The following is a 24,014-nucleotide window of genomic DNA, read 5'->3' as shown; positions in this document are numbered from 1 at the left end:
TACTACACCAACTGTTTAAACGTTGCATGTTTTAATTTGCATGTTTCTGCTTTGGCCAACTTGTAGGGAACCATATTATGTCCACACTTGCTTAGGCAGACACAAGCGTTTGTGAGCACATCCAAAAAGTGTCACTCACACATGCTGCAAAGTGGTGATTACTCTAACATGTTCAGAACTGGCCACAGACCATTCATTACCATAACATGTTGCAATGAAGTTTAATCCCTCATCATGTTGTCTGTGGTTGGAGAGCGGCATGTGGCTGTTATCCTCCTCAACTCCAGATGTCTCCCAGTCTGTGTCTCCTCAGTGCTTCACAAGACTGAACACATGAAATTCAGTATGGCACATTTAGACATTTCCTTCCATTTTTCCATCCCAGCTTTTCTTTCCCCTCATAAAATCATTTTGACCCCATCCATCTTTGTTTCTTGCCTTCCTCCCTGATCCCATTTTCCACCTTCTGTTCCTTCTTCCACATACCCCCCCATCTTCACAAGAGTATGTTATTTATTTCATCTGAAAGCAGAGGCTCTTTGGTGCATGCTTCTCACAGAAATCAATTTCAGCTCAGACAGCATAACCAAACAAAGCAGTACACTCATTTCAGCACGGGCAGAGTTGTAACCCATCTCTCTCATTTTCTCCCTCCTGCTCCTTTATTGGAAGACATTTTGTTCTCACTCTGATGCCATTATGTCAATCACTGCAGACATGTCGTGATGTGTGGATGCAGCTGCTAAATGAGTCATGGCAAGCAATGATCATTAGAGACTGCAGAGTTTATATATGTGCTAATGTGTTTTTGCATACAATTGTCACCTTTTTCTCTGCATGAATATTTTAAAATTGTCATTTTTTATTCATTGTCACTCACTTGCATGCTTTTGTGTGTGTGTGTGTGAGACCCTTAAGTCTGTTGAGACTTTAAAAAATGTTTTTTTTCAGAGTCTCCACTACATTACAAAATGATAACATACAGTGTAGATCACAAGCAGATTTCTTGCACCATTGGATGAATGAGAGGCTGGAGCGTCCCACTCTCCACTGCCAGCAGCCCACTTTATACCACAGTCAAGACCACCGGTTAATGCAGCTGTTGGATCGTCCTCTTTCCTTGCTCTGCCTTTATTGATTTCATTCAGACACAGAGACAGACAGAAAGAAAGGGCCTTTTCAGGAAGAAGTTAAATGGTCAAGTAGCGGGTGGAGGGTGGCTTTCACCACTTTATTGACGAGGTGGAAAAATGTCACTATTATGGAGGCCCTTGCAGCAGATAGCGAGCTGATTGGATGAGTGCCCCCAGGTCAGAGTGGAGCACATTCCCCCCCCGCAACCAAACGAGAGCAAATAAAAGGGCAAAGTAATCCGCTTGAATTGCAGGTGAGATTTCTCTCCACCAGGCCCCTCTTTATGCCACATTTTTCTGGATGCATGAGTGTTTGCGAATGTGGACCGAGTCCTGATCTCTGGTGAACTTCCTCCCACTGAACGGCTCTCAGAGCATTTTACGCTTTCACATAAATGTTGAAGCTCTACCACAAATTCATAGTAAGACCACCTGAAAATGGGTAGGAGATGAAGAAGCTAATGCAACTTGAAGTGGACCTTTTTCCATTCCCTCAAATACACATTAGTTAGGTATGACAGAATGCACCTATTTATTTTACTAACATTCTGTAATGCCATTGTACCAGGAGTCAGACAATGCATAGATTTGGTATGTTCACATGTAGCATGCACTTTTATGTTGCTCTGTATAGACAGGTTTAAACTAGACAAGCATTCATCATCTGTCTTTACATTTTATGTTTTAAGACCTCTTTTTTGCAGTTAAAGCTTTTACAAAGTTTATGTATAACAAGTCCACTTTCACTGCACTAATGTCACAGGTCAAGCACAAATATTTACGAGATGTGCAGGACATCAAAAGCACACTGGTCCATCTATGAATGCCTAAAAGTACTGACAGATAAATAAAGATTTTGGAGTGATATAGTCAAATTACAAACTTAAATCTGTGTGAGAAGCTGGGATATATTAAACCTCCTGATCATGGTTGAAAATTCACCAATGTGGCTGAATTAAAACAATTCTACAAAGAAGAGCAGGGCAAAATCCCACCACAGAGATGTAATGCCAGTTGTCAGATACCGCTTACGTTAAATGTATTTTAGTCAGACAAACCTATATATACAAACCTACAAACCCTTCTAGAACCAAATTGCCAGAAAAGCAGATTCTCATCATACAGTGAGGTCAACAAGACAGATCTTTTCAATGCCCAACACCCAAAACACTGAAGCAGTAGCGAGCTCACCAAAAGTGAAAGTACCTGCAAAAATATGACTGATAATACGTTAGAAATCTAAATGCCCAAAGCTTTCCAATTTATTAATTATCACCAACCATTTAAAGCAATGGTACATTTTTAGTGTTACCAACTTTGAAGTAGTGAAGGCATTTATGACTGTTAAATGTGGTGAATCCATAGACGGTCATTATTTTTGCAAATGTAAAAGACAGTGGAGAGAGGTTAAAATATCAGGGTTAGTACAGTCCTCTTAAGAGGGATCCAAATTTTTATGCTCCAAATATTATGTAACATGCCTAGTGTGAACGTGTGAATGCTTGCTTTTCTCCTCTAGATAAGTGTCACTATGGTCAATGTGCAGTCACAAAATGTTTGGCTGCATGGCATAGATGAAAAAAATGTCACAAGCCTGACAATTGACAATTGAGAGAATGGTTGATCTTCAATAAGCATCTACCTGAAGGGAAGGAGACAGACAGTTGTTCCTGCAGACAGTCACTTTTAAGACTCTAACTTAGGAATCTTACTCAAGAGCAAGTAAGATTCCTAATCGCCCGATTCCTAATATTACACAATGTGTGGTTGATGTTCCCAGTGCATCTGCTTTTCAGACTTTTCCAAGTTTGAGCGAAGGAAACCTTTCCCTAAGTAAAGAAAGCTGTATTATTTACCAACAAGCAGGTGTTTCGTTTTTCAATTTATGCACAAGGGAAAAAACAGAGAGCATTGATTAGAAAAATAAAAGCAAACCATATGCTAGAAAAAATTGCAAAAAAAAAGAATTTATGCTCAGCACACAAAAATGAAATCAGAGTGACTGGGGAGACTGAAAGTCCTTAACAGAGATGCAGTTGTGAGTCCTGACAAATGGTTCAAATACAAGCCACCATGCCTTCTGACGTCAATCAGTCTAATTAGCCCCACATATCCTCTGTTTAGCTCCGCCTAGAAGCACAAGACAGACCTCTGGAAAGGTCAGCATGCCACAGCAGAGACAGAGCTGTGCTTAAACAGAAGCAAAATGGTTTCTTTTCCAAATTGATTCTAGTTCAAATCAGACAAGACTATGTTGTGTTGAGCCACTTAAAGACTTAATGGAAAGGCAGCAGTCACTATTAAGGGGGCTTTTAAAACAAGACATTAACAAACAAAAACTGCTCTGGTGACATCTGGACCTGCGCCCAAAGAGCAGCTTGTCACATGTACGATCTGCCCGTCTCTATCTTCATCTCTTTCTGGTCTATTTCCTTTCTCTTGTGCCTCTTTATCTCCTGCTCTGCTTGAGGCACAGTCTGTACATCCACATGTGGATGCGAAGACTCAGATGTACAGAGAAAATTCATCATAACTCTGTAGGAAACTTTTTCTCCCCCCACGCATGGTAAAACTTGAAATATCACTTCTCTCGTGTTGACACAAAACTGTATGAAATAAATATTTTCTCTTTGTTTCCACAAAGTAAATCAAGTACCATTAACTCTGGACCCCTAGGGCATTTTATCTGTTTTACACTCTCTTTAAAACAAAACAAAAAAATAAATAAAAAACAGGCATGTCACAGTCATGTATGCATAGAGGGAAACATCTGAGTTTGCCAACACCCACACGCAGGCATCTGCATAGCGCACATTCACTACCTCCCTTTTGCTGAATGCATAATATATGTAATGAAATAATGTTTCCAGTGGGGATGGTTTTGGCTGGGGGATGAAGATGTGTGGTGAATATCAATTTGCCTACCCCCAGACTCCCTGGTTCAATTGGTGTGATGGTAGGGGGTAAATGAATATGTGGAAGTGAGAGAAGCTTTATCCCTCTGCCCAGAGCAACAGTAGATGCAGGCGGGGTCCTTGGCAGTCTCACTCCAAACTTGAAAACTTAAGGTTTTTACTGTTAATTTGTCGAGCACACTATCAGTTTTATTCTCCTTTTTTCTAAAAGGCACTATTTGCTACTTACTAAATTATGATATCCATTGTAATATGCTACAAAAATAGCCTGATGTCTCATTATGTTGTACGAATGCAGACGAGCCCATTGACTAGCAAGATCAACTAGTTTCATTCACTTTACAAATCCCAAAAGGCAATATTTTTTACTTTAATACCCCTACATAAAATCTAAAACATGCCTTAAAAAACTGCCTGATCTGTAGATGTAGTCTGACTCTGTGTAATGTAATCTCAATCTGCTCTGTGGAGAACTAAGAGGAATGCTTATAGAGGAGTTTAGTGAACTAGCAGCAACATAAAGACCAAACCTAAAGAGGTTAGGGATGAGGTTCAAACTTTCTATTGAAGGAGAAGTGAAAGTCAAATTTTTTTAGTTTTAAAGCTTAAACATTTCAAAGCTTTAAGGTTTGAAATGTTAGCAAAAGGTCAGTGTCCTGCACCCAGAGTGGAAACTGGTTCCAAAGCAGAAAAACCTTTGTAAGGAGTGAAAAAAATTTTGTACTGTCTTCAAAATTTAATTGCGATCCTATATAACAATGCCAATAAATTAAAAACATAAACTATTCGAAAGGTTTGCTGGAGAATGCTGGTGAAAAACTTTGACGCGTCAAACTCTTCAAATGGTTCAAATCGCGCCACGCTAGACGCTCAATGCGCACCGCCACGGGTCCTCCACGTGCCTCCACATAGACTTCTTTCTAGCTGTCAAACTGCACTATTATTTGTTGGTTAATAACATAACATCATATTAAAAAATGATGTGTAATATTGAAAATGTGAAACAGAACGTACATTCCTAAATGAAATCCTTTATACAAAAACATTAGCCAATTTTGGTCAACAAATTCCACGATATCTCATTGAAAATCTGCAAGGAGGTAAATTACTTGCACCCCCTGTGCCTCACCTTGACTGACTCCAGTGTGCTCATCTGTTCCATCTCGCCTGACTGAAGATGCTGCGTCTCTCCGTCAGCCGGGGCTTTGATGTTTTAAACATTACCATTAATAATGTTTTGAGCATCAGAATTAATTGCTCTGCAACTCTGTCCTGTTCTCTTCATCCTAAGTGGAGGCATACATAAATCAAACCTAACTACCTTTGTCTTGAAATTTTGAGGTCAGGAGTTTGGGATGAAACCAAACTTTTATATATCTGTGAAGTTCTGCTCGTGTATCTGTTTGGAGCTTGTGAGAATGAAGCAGTGATGCTTTGAATTTGTTGGTTGAGTTAATTACATGTTGACGTATGTCCCACTTGTGCTTTTTGAAAACGAGGCTGGTGGTTGCATGATATAAAGATTTTGGAACAGTTTTGTCAGAAATTTGATGCAATTTCTACCTTCCCTTAGTCTTTGTCCCAAATCTGATGAAACAGTGCTTCTAAATATAGAATGCATGAAGTTTTGGCATAATTACTATACTGCTATATCTGTCAGCTTATTTATTTATTTTTTTAACAAAAGCAGACATGCTGGGCCTGTCAAATCTCTGGTTTTGGGATGTCTCTCATAGCAAGATGTGGCAACTTTTGAATTAGTCGTCAGAGAGGTATTTTTGTGACTTCCAGATGTTCTGTTATCTATAATTCCCAGCTGTGTTCGAAGAGCTTAAATGAGCTGGAAAGTTCCTGTCCAAGTTCTGTTACACTCATCAGGCTTTGAGAAATGTAATTACTGCCTTTTTGAGTTCATGTCGCTTAGCAACTCCCTCCTAAATAAACAGACACATAAAAACCTCTTCCATTTTCATTTAGCCACACCTCTTATACACCAAACACCTCCTCTGGAGTGGCTTTGGCAGTGTCCAGGCTGCAGGGGCCCTGTAATCTGAAGACAGAGTGAGGAATGTGTGAAGCATCCAAGGAAACATGAACTGCTATTTTCCCACAAGTATGAAAAAATAGAGGTTACGGCTGTGGAATCTTTCTGACGCAATCAGTTAGTGGGATGGCCTTGGTACGTTTGGGATTTGGACAAGGGCTTTGGCCAGGATGCTGTTAAAGTCTTAGGACTTAAAGATCTAAACTGGGAAAGTGAGAGAGCTGCTGACAGAGGTAAAAATTAAATGAAGAAAACCGGATGAAAACATTCATGAACTGATGGTTGGCCCCAGCTCACCAATTGGGAACACTCTATTGTTCCTGCTTATTTAATTTTTTTTAACAGGCATCTAATGAGCACCAAATTCATTGTTTGTTGGTCAAAGAGTCATTAAAAACATAGAGAACAGAGTGGCTTTTGCAGAGCTGTTTTGCAGAGCTGGGAACAAAGAACTAAAACAGGAGGAAGCATAACTGCGGAGGCCCCAAGAGCTCTTCCTACAGACCCAAATGATTACCACTCTCCTGTTGGCTCTGCCATTCTTCATGCAATAGACAGAAGAAGAAAATCTCAAACACAGAAAGGGAGCAAACTTCAATGAGTCCGTTACTTTCCTGATCTAATTATGCCTGCGCCCATAATCACTGTTATATTCATCACAGTGGTGCGTATTTATAGGGTCTGTTTTCATCATGCTCTAATCTCACTCTGAAATTCCCAAGCAGGAAGTCAAAGCATGGAGTCGAGGATATGGATGGGAATGCCATTATATATTTTTATGTTTAGGATGTCATTAGGGTATGACTGCCTCCTTTATTTTTTTATGGATTTCTGTCTTCTGCATATAACATGCATTCAGCTTGGTTTTAATTTTCGCTTCGTCTATGTCAATTTTCTAAATGCCAATGTAAGTCATACCTCAAAACTGCTGCTGCTTCTGTGGCATCATAGAAAAACATCTAAAGAAATCAGACATTAGATATTAGACAGAGAATAACAAACTTAAAAAAAATCTAACTGATCATTTTGTGCAGTTTTCAGATGCCTGGAAGGTGTCATGTTTATCTGTTGAAACACTTGGAAGAAAAAAAAATGTTGGGAGATCATCCTGTTTTTTGTTCATGATTGAACTGAGATGAATCTATCAACGTAAGAGCAACATACATCATAAATATCTTTGCTGAGGGGGTAAAAAACTGTCAAGGAAGTAATTTGCTTTAATTGGTGGAAAGGCCCCTCTGCAAGGTAGTAGCTTATTTCACCTAAAGCAACAACAACAAAAAAAAAAACAGTGACAGTATACCAATGCCTCGTTTCTACTGAGCAGTGCAGGATGGGACAATTTCATTCGCTATTTTATAGGTATGTCCAGAAAGTGCTTTCGATGGATAAATGAGCCAAAATTCAAGCAAACCATTGCGAGAAGCTTGTGGGAAAATAATTGGTTCACCAAAGTCATAAAAGGTCAAATGGAAAATTCTTAGGTAAAGTTATGAAGAAAAAAAAATCTATCTCATTATTTTTGTAAGCTTTAATAGTTATTTATTGTAATTGTACTAAAAAAATGAAATTAAACTAGACTAAATTCATATCAAAATGAAAAAATAAAATGCATACCATGTATATTTGAATTGAACTGTATGTCTCCGTCCCTTTAATATTGCTACCTCAACAAAAAACTCTGTCTTCCTGTCTTCCCTTCCTCTAAATCCCTTCTTCCCATTTCATTCGTGCTCCAAAAGAACCGCTGACTCCTGTTCTGTGCCCCCACAATGTTGCTCCCAATATTTAGATATATATTTAACACCCACATGTGAGGCCTGGTAGAAGTGCCTTGGGAATGGAAAGAAAAACAAGCTTGCCCTCTGTCCTGGCCCTTTAGAGCTGGCCTGCTATAAATACCTCCGGGTGGCGTGCTGGTTCCAGCACCAGTGGCATGGGAACCTCTCCCCCCTCTTCTGGTCCATTGCTTGGCCACTCATGTCTTGTCTGGGAAGCTTGGAAGACTTTAACCAAACAGCCTAGCCTAAAGGGTGGGTGGGTGAGAAGGTGTATGCAAAATGTGCAGTGCAGGAAAAAAAAGTTTAAAAAAATCAACAGAAAACGCAGGCCTTTATACCATTGATGGTCTTCCTGGTTGTTTTGTCTGCTCCGTATAGGAGCATCCCCGTGTCTTTCTGCTTTCTCCCGTCCTGTCATCTCTCTTTTCAAAAGACTTCTTGTATACTGCATTTATTCTGTTTTGCTTTATGAAGATTGTATGAATATGTGCTTTTCAAAGCGTTTAAAAAAAAAAAAAAGAGAGATCCCCCCCCTTTCAATGCAGCAGTGAGGCGTTTGTTATGTTACTCCCCCAAAAATTGATTTAGACTTTTCAAAGGTTTGTTCTTCTCAACGCTGTCTCCATCGTGTCGATGAACGACAGGCTCAACTCATATTCTCAAAGTTTGAGGTGATAGTTTTAAACTGACAGACTAAACAGACTCCCCGGCTGTTCCACCTCTATGGAATGAATAGTTTTATGTGCACAGCCCTTCACACAAAGGTTGTGTGAATGATTTCATCTCTTGATCATTTTTTTTTCTCTTTTTCATTTTGGGACTTCAAGAGATTTTGGAAGCTGAAAGTTTACATCCTATGGGTACTTTTTTTAATTTATTTTAACACAAAATCTTCTAATTGTTGTTCAGCATATAATATGCAAGACACATGATGTCCATGCCTTGTACTTTTTAAAATCATAGATATGTTCTTTACTTTTGCACACATAGTGTGCTTTTTATCTGGTTATTTACCAAACTAAATCCACACATTGAATATCTCAGCTATTCCTCCCCAAATGCCTCCCACCATCCTACTTCTGTCTCTTTTTCTCTCTCCTTTGCCTAATGCTCCATGTTTCTCTCTCTCTCTCTCCTACAAGTCTTACTTGTTATTTTTTTGAACAAGGTCCTTTAATTAAGTTTGACATAAGCACAGGGATTAAATATGCGGTTGAGCCGGGAGAGAAAGGCGCTCTGTTACAATTTCAAGGCCAGCTGTAAAATGGAACCAGATTGCAACACTTGGAGCTGGAAAGTTTGTAGAAGGAGGTTTCGAGCACAGCCAAGAGACTACTGAGTGTCCAGCCAAAAACATTAATATTAAAGCTCCTTAGGCAGAGAACTAACACTAAGTCCGATCCAATGATTATTTCTTTTCTTTCTAAAATACTACCATCGCCTCGAGCAATGTGTTAAAAGTTGTCTGTCCGGCCAGATGAGTGATAAACCTACATGGCAAAACTCTGCTGCCAAAAGCTTTCTAGAAAGCATAGTTAGCTGCACATTTATGGTCCATGGGTTTAATGTATTATTTCCTCTGGGAAACAACAGCTAATTTGTCTGCTAGTTTGTACATAGTTATCACAACCTGTAAACAAAATCGTTTGAATGAAACCAGATGTCTTCATTTAAAGTCACAGCTTTTGTTATTAAGCAAGCAAGTTAATTAATTTCACAAACGAGGACAAAACCTTCAGCCTTTAACTTCGATGTATGGGCCTGTGTGAGATTGTCATTGATAAGAACCTAATGTCAAAATAACACATTCTCATAGTATTTACACAAAAAAACTAACAAAATAATTTAATTGCACAAAACCTCTGAGGTCCTTTGGTTTTGTGCTCCAACAAAAAATGCTGTTCATAAGATTACCATAAATGTATAATTTAATTTTTTTTCTTCCCCCCCAAAAATATCCAGATTCCATTATCATTGCAATCTTTACTATACATAGAGCATATTAAGAAATATAATAAGACTAAATCAAATATTTTTTGGAAAACCCTTTTTGATGAACAATGTCTTATTTGATTAAGACATCTCTGACATGGAATCCAAAGATTATGCATTATTTAGGCAGGATTATGTTCTTTCTTTGCACTTTATGGCATCTTCAGCTGTGCACAATACAGTGACATATATGACCAAACCCTTTGACAAATACAGCAGTTGGAGGAGTTTCACTGGAGCTTGGCTCAGTGTGTGCCAATACAAACATCCTGATACCACATGGCTGCAGTTCCACTTCAGTGCACCTGTGTTGGGCTCTTTATGCAGCCCACATCATGATGTTCCCACCTGCAAATTTGACTTTTGCAGTGAAATATAGGGATGATGTGCAGAACTGTTCCATTCTCAAACATGACGAGTGCAATAACACCCGTATAGTTCAGCTTTGGCGTAATGTCATCAGTGTATATTCTCCCAGTATTTTGCTGGCTCGTTCAAGTTGTCTGCAACAAGTTTCAAACAAGTGTCAAGCTTTAATCACGTTTTTACTTCAGCAAGATCTTCTGCAGTGAGTTTGCATGAAGGCCATTACTGTTAAAGGAATTACTTATCATTTTCACGGGGAAAAGCTGTTCCTGCTATTTCCCAGTCTTTCTTGAGCTGTCTGTGAAAGCTCCTTGGCTGTTAGATAGCTCTTTTGATTTTATTTTCTACCCCTCTCCAAGAAATCTTGTGAGGGGCACCTGGCCATGACTGGTTTATGGTGAAATTATGTTCTTTCCAAATCTGAATTATGGATTCAGTGGCGCACACGAGAACATTCGGAAGTTAAGAAATGCTTTGGTAACCATTGCCATTAGTGTGATTTGCAACAGTAAGACATTTTTGTGAAGGCCTCTTTGCTTTTACCAGCTGTACCACTCTGAGCAATACTTTGGAAATGAGAGACGTTTTTACAGACCATTATGATATTAAACCAGCAAACTTTGACAAAGTAGCTGGAATACTTTCAGATTCTAAATCTTGACTGGTTGTCTTTTTGTACATTCTTTCCCTAATGTGCTCAATACTCATCCCATGTCTCATTCTCCTTCTTTGAAATTGAGGTAAATTATTGATTAGTTTTTCTTTTGTGTCATTTTTGTATGTGTGAATTTCTTGGGTTGTCACTAAAATCCAGTATGAAGCTCATGTCAATCGAAATATCAGAAACAAATGTCCAAAAACTTTGACATCTTCAATAACTATTTTACTTGCTGTATAGCATAAAATTTGGAGGAATGAATGAAGTCATTAAAAACAGAACAGAAATGGTAGTAATTTCTGTATTTAATTTAAAGCGTAAAAGTACAAAAGAAAATTGTTCACCTGGCCTAACTGAATTTTCATTAAGCAGAGACATGCTTATGCTGAAATACAAATTCACAAAATACAAAAAAACAAACAAACAAACAAACAAAAAAAAAAAACATGTCAATGAAGCCAGAGAGTGAAAACAGAAAACAACGATGGATCCTAAATTAAAATATATGTGGGTTATTACTCATTATTTTATAATGTTATCTATAGTATTAAATCATTATTATAGGAATGGTTTCTGAAGCAAAATATTGAGCAAAGAATTAACACCTGGGGTAGTGTTCATGTTTTTATTGAACTGAATAATTATGTTTTTATCATCCTGTTTTTTATTGTGACAAGATCACAGTGAGCCAAAAGATATCAATATGGCTTCTGATCCATGTAAGCATAGATTTTTTTGATTTTTTTTTTACTTAGAATGTTTCAAAAACATTTATTTGTTCTCCTTTGAAGTGAGGCAAAAACAGTCGCCTTTTTTTAGCCAGCTGATCCACATAGGCAGCAACAGGTCATGGAGGGGCAGTGCTGTGATACTGACATTGTTTCTTTAAAAACACACACACACGCACGCACACACACATGTGCACACACCTCACTATATGATAGAACATTTTGGCATTTTCAAAACATATATAGTTTTCAACTCTTGATATGCTGTAACACCAGTCTTTTAACCATGTGAAGAAAAAGTGATCACAACTCTAAACCATTCTGCATCAGGAAAAATGCATTTCACATGCTATCACTCAATCACTGACACCAAATATAGAAATATAGGGTCAGATCAGCCCCAAGTGCACCGAGCGTGTCAATAGGATTTTCTTCTGTTTTGAACTCTGAGAGGTCTCACATGGAACTTTGCATTCTTAAATAACTCTAGCAAAATGCTTTAATCTTAATGAGTCTGAACAGCAAATCTCTCATCTGCAGCAAAAAGGATTAGGAAATCAGAAAAAAAAAGGAGAGAGACCGACGTTCCACTTTGATGAATTGTGTTTCGAAAATCCCTGGGCATAAAGTTCCCCCAGTGAACAAAGCGTAAGACGAGAACGGATGCTTTTTTAAACAACACAACTTATCTGTGAAAAACAGAACATGCATTTAAGTGAAAACACAAAAGCAGAGCTGATTCCCCTCCTCTGCCAATGATAAAAGTGACTAACTCCTTTTCCTCAATCTGCTTTGCTACTTTTGGAATCAAACCTGGAGTAGCTTTGCACAAATTATTGTGCATTGTGTTTTCGGTGCCTCATCAGTGTTTATTTATTCTGCCAGACGCATTCTGCCATTGTTAAGAGTAAATAAATGACTTCATAATTTTTTTTGCCTCCTGGTAAAAGCTTAAAATGGATGATGCTGTGATGAAAAAGGAAGCTGATGAGCCCAGGCAGTTTAAGTGCCAAAAAAATGGGGCTTCTGAAACCACAAAAAAGCGGCTGCTGCTTCCTCTGTACTCTGCTGTGGGTTTCTGTGTTGTTTGAGGAAGATGAGCTTTTCCAGTTTAGTTTTAAATTTTAGCTATTTAAACATGCCATTATGCGGAGGTGTTTATTTGTATTTGATTTATGCATTATTGATAATATGTTAATGTAATCCAAATCAAAGCAGTTTGATGTTTACTTGATTAATTATTACGCTGTGGTGTAATTTTCCCAAACAGGCTGTCTGAGTGGTTGGGGTTAGAGCAGTAAGCCTCTGGATTGTTCAGAATGCTCCAACTACAAAGAGCTTTGCTGCCCTGGGACCTGGTCTGGGTTCCCCCCTTCCAACCCAACACCCACCCCTTTAAATGCCCCCAGGCCTTCAGAAATACCCTAGCTAATGTCTGCTGCATTCATTTTACCTTTGCTTTCAAATCCACTCCTCCTTTTGTTCCCTGTAATAGACAAATCCATGTCTTGCCGATGCAGGTCAAGCATATAATCTATATAAATAAAAAATATTCTCAGCTGTAAAAGTTTTTGAAGCCGATAAGGATATCAGTAAATGGGTTAAATGGTTAGCTGCATGCAAGTATTCTATTATTTTGTGTTGTGAAGACATCACCATGTTGGCAGAGTAGTTGTGAGTATTACCGTCCCACATGCCCTGTATTGATCTCCCACTTGCATGGATATGCACTCCACCACATTGAGCCCAAACACCTGGTCACCAGAACGCTGTGAATGACAGATAACATCTGTGAAGTCTTCTGCTATCACAGGAAACATTGTTCCTATCTCCTCCTCCTTGCCCCCTTCCTCCCCATGTCCTGCTCATAAGCACATCCTTCTTATCGATTTCTCATTAACCCCTTCTAGACTGTGAGCATCTCCCCATCCAGAGACGCAGGCATCAGGAGATTGATTAACAACATAATGACATCACTATGGCTGCCTGTTCTCATCAGTTTGACCAGGTCTGCGGAGAGATCCTGTCCCTGTTCTGCACTCCTCTTTTATGTTTCCAGGCTTCCGTCCTTTTTTTTTTTTGCCATTTTCCTCGATACTCAGAAACACTTTCTTCACTTCCCCCTACAGTTTCCTCCTCATCCTCTGCATTTTCTTCCTTTTGGTTTGCCAACATATATATATATATATATTTTAAATGGCAACCTCAAAGCCAGTGGTGACTTTTGATATGGGTGACAAAGCTCAACAATCTGAGTGGCACGGCCAGTAGAGGTGCTACACTCATGCTACAGAGAGAAAAAGTTAGCTGTCAGTGAGTTTTCTATTGCTTTTTACTTCTGCCAATTTTGAGTTGGCCTTCTCCTACACTGTGTGCAGTGTAAATCAAATGGCTGGTAACACTGAACTTGCTATTTGAGTTGCTGTCGATGCCTAATTAATGGGCTATTGAAAACTGAAAAATTTAAAAGATTCTTATTTTTCATGACCAAAATAAGAGACTCATGCCGCTGGAACACAATTCATACAAGAGCCACTGTTGAGCATGCATCTTCCTGTTTAGTTTCTCTCCAAATGAAGAAACGCATTTGGAGGCATTCTACATGTGTGGCTGTAAAGCTGCCTCTTGCGTGTTAATCGGTGCGTTCGTCAGCAGTTAACTCCTGTAATATTTGTGTTTTGGTGCAAGAAAATAGTGAGGATGCATACAAAATTCAAAATAAACTCATCTCTACTGGGGGATGAGTGTTTTTAGATTTCTTCTGCCTCACAGTCTGCTAAAGACATGCCCGCTTGCAGAATGCTGTGTCTGTTTTAGTATGTATTCCCTCCCTTTCTCTTCCAACGGCTCTGGTGGCAGAATATAGTGTGCGTTTGTTCGGTTATGTTGTTCCAAACCACAATGGAAGTAAGTTCGAAAAAGCAGTTGATTTAAGCATGGCATGCCTCCATCAGTCCCAGTCTCTGATGTACAAAGAGCCCAGAGGAAGGAGCTTCACAGCTGTTTGTAAACTATGAGAACAGGAAAGGTCAACAAAGTAATGCAGCGCGCTTTTTTTGTAACACATTTTCATCTCTCTCTTTTCCATAGTGAGACAGCAGGGCTGCACCCTGCCTCAGTAGTACTGGTGCATTTAAATTACTGTTCTTGCCTGGAGAATAATGGTGAAAGCATAACCCTATTGTATTCTTTGATAAACTCTGGAAAATGCATGGTATAAGCTGGGAGAGAGGCACGGTTTAAGGGCACAGTTGCCTTGCAAATCTACCATGGCAAAGTTTTTTTTTTTTCTGAAGGCAGAGAGGGAGGAAAAGAGGAAGGGAGTGATGACGGGAAAGAATGGTGGAAAAGGGAGATAGAGGATCTTGCATGTGGGTACAGTCGAAGGGGGAACTGAAGGGGAGTCTCAGTTTCAGGGACATGTGTTATCTCTGGGTGCAGAGGCCTTTGTTTGTGGGGCACAGAGGTGTAGATTTCTTCTCCATGTCAGTGCCTTTATTTGGGGCTCAGCACTCAGGGGACAATAGAGGACTAATCCACTCATGAATCAGGATTAATATTCAAACCACAAATATTAATTCACACTGCAAATAAAGGAAATGCAGAATTTGTCAAAAACTCTCAAACAAATAAAGAACAAAACAGTCAGCGATGTTTGACCAAAAAATACCCTTTCAAAGTCTTTTCATACATGTGCATTATTTTGACCGGGGGCCTGCCGACTTGCCTCAGCATTCTGTTTGATTTCAGTATTAATCTTTATAATGAGTTTCTATAGAAGAGTGAGAGCTGGAGGAAGCTGAAGAGCCGCATGTTGTTTTTGGCTATTCTCCTCACTAAGCTCTGGATTTAAGATCTGGATTTGAATATTTATGATTGAAAATAATGGGGGTTATAAAAATAAGTCCCTGCAGAGCCGGGCTGTAAGTTATAGGGGGTAGACGCAATGCCTCCCACATGAAAGGAGCCTGAAGAAGTTGGCCACTATAGTCTGATGCCAGTGAAAGCCTATGGTTCTTCATTCTGGCCCAGTTGAGAGTTTGATCCTGCTGAAGATTTATGATCCCAATAGTGTCATTCTCTCTCAGCGCTTGCAACAGTGCAGAATTTATTAGAATTAAGTTATTTAGTGCAGTTTACTTTAACACAAGACAAGCAAAAACAAACCAGCCCTCTGGGTGAGATCATTTGACTTGCTTCAAACACAGTTGGACTTGTTTTGAGATTGAAACAAGTGATAGTGTTTGTAACTGACAGTTGAGTGACTTACAGGATTCAAGAAAATGTTTTAAACATGCTAGTTTGAATATAAAACAAATGACACTTTGCCTCCCAGTGCCAGTTTTTTTGTTTTGTTTTGTTTTGTTTTTTTTGCATCCTCAGATGCCGATATTCAACAGAAGTGTGAGAGTAATATCTACTTTCTCTGTTTGTGTATCACCAGGAGAGTAAAAGACAAAAATTCTGAAGGACACCTATTTATTAGTATGAGTTCATTCATTTTATGTGTAGAAATAATAAAACACTAATGTTCCGACAATCCATCTCAATCTGATATTTATTTATTTTCTTTTAACTTACAAGCTTTTTGAAACATCTGGCAAAAATATAGAATCTGTTTATTAAACATTTTTCCCATTTAAATTTAATTTTGGCTTGCATGGTTGCGCACTCATTTCCACAGTTTCCTTGCAGTAAGAAGATCCCAGGTTTGAATTTCGGCCTGTGATTAGTCCAGGGGGCTTTACATCTTTTCCCTGTGCAAGTGTTCCTCCTACTATTCAAAAACTTGCATATTGGGAAGATGGGTTTCTCTAAATTGCCCTTGGTGATGGACACAAGAGCTGTCAGGGTGTTTTTTGCCTGTCCAGTTGCCCACTGACAACTGGAGACAGGCACCAGGCCTCTGCAACCAAGAAATGATAAGTGGATTTAGACAATTTATGTCTAAATCATTTGTATTTATGCTTTAAAAATGGTCCAAAAATGTACCTTTTCCAGATTATTTTTAGTCTGGAAAAGTACTGAAATCAAAGTATGGATTGGATGGAAAAGTGTGAGTTACTAATAACCCTATAATTATTTGTCCAGAGTGATCATAAAAGAGGGAGAATAAAGTTTTTTTACACAAGATTAGTTTTTCGATACAGTCTGAAAAAGCAACCATGTGTGTCCACAACACACCCCTTTCTGCACACACACACACATACACATAGGCACAGTAATCCCACAATGGGGGGTAGAAGCCCGTTGTACACCAACCTACAAAAACCATTGTGATGTTCAAAGGGGCTTCATGGAGGCTCAGGCCATTGATAAGCTCTAATGTTATAAAAAAAAAACTGTAAACTTCATCTTTTATACATAGTAACATAATGTGAAAGGTCATCTTATCTTAATCCTCAAATCAGCAGCATCCAGGCCCATGCCCCCCTCCCCATTTTTCATGAAGTTAAAGAAATAATCTTAGAAGGCTCTCCAAAGAAAGCCTGCATTATCTTCTCCACTAGGTCCAATCAGAAGATGTCATTAAAGTGTGCCATGAATGCACTGTCAGGAATGATTATTTCTCTTTTCTAATCTGCCTCAATCATATCATAGAATCAGCTGGACTGTGAGCTCGTGGTGAGAAGTGTTATTATGTCCAGTGATTAATCATCAAGCACTACCTTATCCCTCTCAGACACACAGCAGACTGCTTGCCTGTTCACAGACAAAAAAATAAATAAATAGAAGACATAAAAACTTTCATCTGCATGCTATTTGCTTCATTTTCTCTGCTCTCACAACTGCGTCTGTTAAGGTACATGGTCTATATATTATATGAAGACCATAGCTGTTGTTTTAGGAGCTATGTTACTCGGCAACTTTGCGTGCACTCTAATGAGAGTCAAAAAGCAACAGTAATAAGGCATCGCTGCTTTTTTCTTTTTTTTTTTTAGCTGGTTTATCCTTTTTAGTGAACAATTCAAAAACCAACCATCTTGTTTTGACTAGCCCTTCTTGATCTGTTTCAGCATGCACCTTCCATACTTACCAACAGAAATTTTTAGCAGCTTAAAACAAAAGCTCCATAGAAATTGAGGAGAAATCATATACAGTTACATGCTGAATTAATGCAGGTCAAAGAGGTTATTATCTCAAGTTTCAGTTTGTGCAATTTGTTCCTCAGGAATCCTTTGTTCTTGACTAAAAGTGTGTCAAATGTAGACAGATTGTGAAATATTTATTCCATGACTGAAAATCATATTAGAGTGTCGTTGTTTGTTTCGTTTTTCCATTCCACCCCTAATTTGCCAACAGTTACAGGGTTTTTAGCAAAGTCTTACAAACAGACATCAACTTTAACGGAGTATACCCCATCCTGTAGCCTTAATTAGAAAGAAATTGTAAACAACCACGCCTGCCTTTTCTTTTGCAGATTATCCATACTTTATGACAGAGCGTTTGAAGTTATGAGGGATTCTGAATCAGCACTGCAGGAGCGGTACTCTTATAGGACATTGTTGTCTTCAATTATTTTCAGTCATATTCCCGTCTGTAAGAGGCAGAGGGTCATTTATTATTTAAAGATGCAATCGTTGCTGTTTATCTGAGATTTTTTAAAACCGGGTTATCTCTTCACATAGCATTTTTTTGATTAAACGGAACAAAGTGCAATAAAACGCAGTTTCAAATAGACGCCTGTCTCTCCAGAGCAAGAGCTCATCTGCCATTAATGTGATTTAATATGTACGGTGGCAAGCAGTTGCAGAGAGACGAGAGTTAACGAGCAACAGAGATGCTTTAGTATGTACATAAAGGCGCTTGCACAGACACTAACGGGCACAAACACACACAAACGCACACATAGTTACTGACTAACAATCTCATATATTTGTCTCCCTATGTTGTAGTAAAGGAGATCGCAGGCTCAAAGAAGAGATGCCAACTTTTGGAGTTGTATTGTGCTGTTTGAACAATGACTGATTAGTGCCTTCTGCATTTAACTTAAAAATCTTGGATGCAAACATCAACAAAAGCTGAAAGAAAAAAATAATGCATCCTAAAACAAGCTGAAGAATTTTATTTGCCATATACAGAGAACAAAAAATTGTACCATTGTTTTGAATAATTTCCAGACCTGAATCCCAGGCTGATATCACATTAAAATCTATGTGATCAGGACTCCAACCATTGCTTTACAGTGTTGCTTTGCACTGTTCTTAAAAGGAACAGATATTTTAGCAAAATGGCTTTTCAGTATAAAATGTGTATTATCTATTTAATTAAACAATCTCTATCTGTTTCTTTCTTTTATTAACGAAACAGAAATTGTGGAGTAATAATGAAGAACATTGATTTTGATCCCTATTTAAATATTCCTCAGAAAATAGGATGAGTCATGCCTCAGTGCAATGCTGTTCTATTGTGTCATCTTCCTTTTTGTCGTGTTCATTGTGATTTTTAGATGGAGTAAGTGGTCCCGGTCTGCTCTGGTTTTTAAGTTGAGGGTTTGATTTTCTGGCAGTTTTGCATTAGTATAGATTTGCCAGAATAAAATGTGTGGTTTATGTCCTGTAAGCTGCTGCAAGGAGTAGCTATTATGTCAAAATAAAATAAAAATTAAAAAAATGAAGATAAGACTTTACAGAGTAGTGAGTGGTACAAATCTGTTCAGTTTGCTGTGGAAAAAAACTGCCCTCCTCAAAGTTTGACGGCCCATGTACAACATTTTTTTTAAGAATGAACAATCACTGTCTCTGTCTTGCTGCTATATCTCTCTCTTCCCAAATCCCAAATCCCCACAGCTCCTCTGGTGGACCCTCTTATGTTCACTTGTATCCACAAGCTGCACTATCACTGCTGTTAGTTCCAATGCTTAACTTTACCCTGAAGTCTTTGCCCCTGAGACCCTGGTGTTGGGAGATTAGTCTAACCTCGGCTGAAGCAGACAAACTGCAATCAATACCTGATAGGAACAATTCGCCCGGGTCAGTTGACCTCGTATGCCACTTACGGTAACCTTAGTAAAGTCCTAACACTTCCTGGGTGACTGACCCCTGACGACCTGGGCAGATAAGGTCAGTCTGGCCTGAGTGACCCAGAGCCAATAGGCCACTGTCCAGTTAGTCTAGCTGTCTTATAATGAAGTGGTCAGTATTGCCTTTCTGTCACTCAGCAATTACCAGGAGAGATATGGAGTCATAGATACGTGCTGAATGCACGCAGAATCACTAGCCACAGAATTACATTCATGAGGCAAAGTACCGGTAAAGTGACATGTAAACTACTCTAATATTGGCTCGTAATGACTGGGAGCAAAATGGATCGAAAGGAGTCTGACAATTGCAACGGAGCTGCTTTACACAGAAAAACTCCGCAGCAAAAATCATAACTAATAGCTGCTTTTAAAAGTTTCATGTTTTGTTCATTTAGAAAAGCTGAGCTGCCACAATGAGTTTTTTTTTTTTTTTTTGCCTTTCTGATGAAGTGCTACAGATTCCTTAAATATCAGTGAACATCAGTCAATGCTAAACACCTGATGAATGCTCAGTCTACAGGAATCAATGTATAGTTGAGTCAGGTGTAACCAAGAGACGGAGCTGTCACCACATTGAAAGACAAACAAACATGCGCCTCTTCTGGCCATTTGTGCTCTTTCGATACAGGTCATGGAAAAGGGAAATCCCCAAAGCCACCCAGCTGCTGCCATCACACACTCTGTGCATTCTTGTATCTAACTATTTAGTTGTCAGTGATTTGGTTAAGTGGAATTGACTTTTATCTGCGGTGTGCTGTGGGGCTGCCACTGGCAATTCAGAATCCCCCTTCCTCAGCTCCTGTTTTAGCCCAGTGTCACATCCAGCACATTGCTATTGGCAGCTGAGCCAAGCCTAATCAATACCCCAGGTCAGGGATCGCCCGCGGCTCTGCTGTGGGTGGGCTATTGATCCGACACACACACTCCCACAGGTCTAACCCGACAAACCCTGGAAGTCGTGGCCTTGGATGGAGCACGAGAGACACGAAGGCAGGGATGACAAATTAACTGTGCTGTTCTTCTTCTGCTGTAACTGCTGACAAAACAGTGTCATAAAAATAATTTAGTTATTGATTAGCAAGAGAGACACTATGCCCCCCTCTTATTTAAAATAGCTTGAAAGAAACATTATTGGAATTGATATTTCAAGCGGATTCTAAGAAGCTGAAGTCAGGAAAAAAAAAAAAAAAACGAACAAAAAACAAATGAAACATTTCAGCTCAGTGTAGCTTACAGTCACACTCGACCTCTGCTGCTGTCGGCCTGTTGTTTTTCTCCCCTTTTCACCGATCTAACTTTGTCTTCGCTTTGTGGATACTCTGTCGTCACTCAGACCTGCAGCCAGAGACACTCAAGTTATTTTTCAGCTGCAGTTTTAAATGTTGCTCCCAGAGCTCCTTATCAGCGCCACACTAAGAACTCATGGGAACAATTAAACACAGGCTTCAACTCCAGCTTAACCACAGAGGTAAAAACCATTGCACAGTGCTTCCAAATGGATGTAGCTTCAAAAGAGCAATTCAGTTATCACAAGCTGTCTGCCGATCCCAGCCGTATTCCCAAACTAACTCTGTCACTGTGGAACTATTGGAACAGATGACAAGCATATTTACCCAGCTTCACAAACCAGGCCCTCGTGGAATTCAAAGCCTTTTTTTTAAGACGCTTTTTTTTTACTATTATTGCTGGAATTGACAGTTGAATAAATAAGTATTGTTTATGAGACTTTGTTGTCATGTGCTGGAGATCCTCTGCAGAACAGGCAATTATATATGCTATTACAGGAATACGACTTGTTCCAGTTACAGGGAAATTAAGTTTCTCTGCAAATCTTCTTTTCATTTTTCATCTGAAAAGTCTTCAGTGGTATGAGAAAAGAAATTACTCACAGCAGTTCATTTGCTATTAAATATAATCTTGAAATCATGCGAGGCTGTCCAGCAGTGGTAGCATACAAATAATTATAGATTAATTTTGTTGACTCTGAAAACAGATGATTAATTTTGAAGTCTTGATGGAAATCATACTGCTCTGGTTTGCCTCCTCTGAAAGACATTTATTATGTGCTCATATTTCCGGGATGAGGCACAGAAACTGCAGGGCTTACAGCAGACTGCCGTGGAACTTTTGTTTTCCTTTGTTGTAATGTTTTCCAAGTGTTTTGAAAAATCTTCCTAAGTCCAGTTTTTCTTTCTCTTCTCTTCTTACTCTAGGCGATGGTGTCATCTTGATATGCTGTTCGTGTGACCTGGGAGTCCCTAAATCCCAAACCACATAGCTTTGGAAAACCCTGGAAATACCTGGAATTCTAGGAGTATCTCACCAAAACAACTTCAGGTGCCCAGGCACCGAATCAATAGCTTTACACTTTTCATTAATTTTCTGCATACAAAGAAGAACCATCACAATATTAGTAATAGTGGTTGCCTGTCCATGTCCACAAGAAGCGTGCTGAGACCAGGAGGGCGTGACCTTTCTGCATGCTGACTTCAAACAATCACCCGAGTTGGAGACCCAGTCAAAGAGGGGACACTCAGACCAAAAACCTCTATCAGGTAAGGCTGTAAAGACCCCACTGCTTATACAGACCTGTAACTGAGGTCTCTAACATTGTATGCTCTTTGAACTTGCTCCCCAGATGGTTAGTTTGTTTTTGCATTTGGTGTGAAGCAATATCTGGCTGAGAAATATCCCATTTACATGCCCTGTTTTCTGTTTGTTGCTCTTGGATTAGAGGTTTTGAATATGTAGAAATTTCCTTCCATGCATGCACACTTCAGGTTGGTAGCTTAGGACTCATAATGGCAACTTTATTAGCTTCAGCAATATGTTAAGGGAAGCATTGCTTTATGCAGTCACTTTTGCATTAATCATCTTCTCAGCTTCAGTCACACATATCTATGACGACAGAACAGAGCCACGGTTTTCACAGGTTTTCTATCACATATTTTATCGCCATCAAATTAACCTCACAATCATGCTGTGGATGTGTAAACATTGAGGCAGTTCATAGGAATGTTGAAAATCTCACTAATAGCTCTCTACATCTCCCAAACAGCTGATTTGAAACAAAACTCTTTTACAGTGAAGTTTGAGCAAAAATATTATGAAGAGTTTGAAGTCTGCAGAGGAATAATTTTGTTTCTGTTGAGCTTGATAATTGGCTACAGCTAATGAAAACCACTCACAGTCTCCACAAGAACCACAAGCCATGAAAGGTCACTGCGACTGGAGATGACTTTATCCAAGCAAGCAAATAGAAAGTTGGATGGAAGGAAAAATGTGAAAGGGAAAGGTACTCAAGCTCAATGTCTAACTTGTCACATGCCTTGTGTTTGATCACATGTTAACTAGAGACTGTGTTAGTGCCTGGAAATATAAGTAAGGAGGAAAAAGGACAGGGCTGTTTCTCACTAATCTCAAATTAGCATTTCAGATTGATTCAAATTTATATTTTCATTTATAAACAAGGTGTTAGGGTCTGGAGAAAGAGTGAGATTTGGACTGATGCACTGCTTGAGGTCCAGTGTGAATTTCACTAGTCAGTGATGATTTGGTGACCCATGTCTTCTGCCTAGTCGGCCCGTTGTGTTTTATTAAGCCATTGTTTCTTAAAGCTACCTGGGCTTCCTTAACACCTCAGCTGAGTCACAGATTGAGAGTCTCCATGTAAAGCTGCATTTATGTAGTAATTCTTCAAAAAGCAACCCTGACCATGTATCTTAGAGTCTGTATTGTACAATGCATAGACATACTTTTCAGTTGACATTTCAATGGAAAAACACTTATTTCTTATTGATCTTATGTAATAATATTTTCAGCAAGTCTCAAGTCAATCTTTCAATGACATTTGAATTTATTGGGATGCTTCTGTGTGTGTAAATCTATACATCCATTACAATAGACATACAGACGATATAATATGTTTGCGTGTGTGTGAGACGGGAAGGCTGAGTTTGTTCATCCATTTCTCTAAATTTGTCATAGTGCTGTGTGGACCAAACTGTTCTGAGTCAGATGCGTGATATTTTCTGTCTGTTAGCAATACTTAAAATATAGAATTGTTTGGGGAAAAAGGGAGAAGAAAGAAAAGAAAGAAAGCCATGAAATGAGGCAAAATTCAACAACAACCTTCTTGAAGCATCTTTGTTTGTTCATGTTATGACAGAATCTGTGAGATCATTTTAGCAGTTTCTCTGCAAACCAGACATTAAGCCACATTAACCAACCACTACTTTGCTTATCTCTTTACCAGTGTAGCATCCTGCTGTTCAGATTTATTTCTTAAAATACATGCCTTTTTTTGCACATTTTCCATAAATATTACTTGATTGAGAGGAGACAGTTAACATCCACATGCCGACATGTAACTAA

At 39.0% G+C, this 24,014-nt stretch overlaps 1 protein-coding gene across 1 annotated transcript in view; it reads left to right on the top strand.

Moving 5' to 3' along the window:
- Positions 1 to 24,014, top strand: part of zfhx3b (zinc finger homeobox 3b) — a 222,404-nt gene that overhangs the window by 49,796 nt on the left and 148,594 nt on the right. Inside the window, exon 4 of the mRNA XM_055036977.1 lies at positions 21,854 to 22,195. The gene's annotated coding sequence lies outside the window, so the exon portion shown is untranslated. The remainder of the gene's footprint in view (positions 1 to 21,853; positions 22,196 to 24,014) is intronic.

This window comes from Poeciliopsis prolifica, unplaced genomic scaffold (genome assembly GCF_027474105.1).
Source record: "Poeciliopsis prolifica strain line A6 unplaced genomic scaffold, Auburn_PproV2 SCAFFOLD011, whole genome shotgun sequence".
NCBI classification, from domain to species: domain Eukaryota; kingdom Metazoa; phylum Chordata; class Actinopteri; order Cyprinodontiformes; family Poeciliidae; genus Poeciliopsis; species Poeciliopsis prolifica.
The sequence above is the reverse complement of the archived record's forward strand: the minus strand, read 5'-3'. Positions and strand labels throughout refer to the sequence as shown.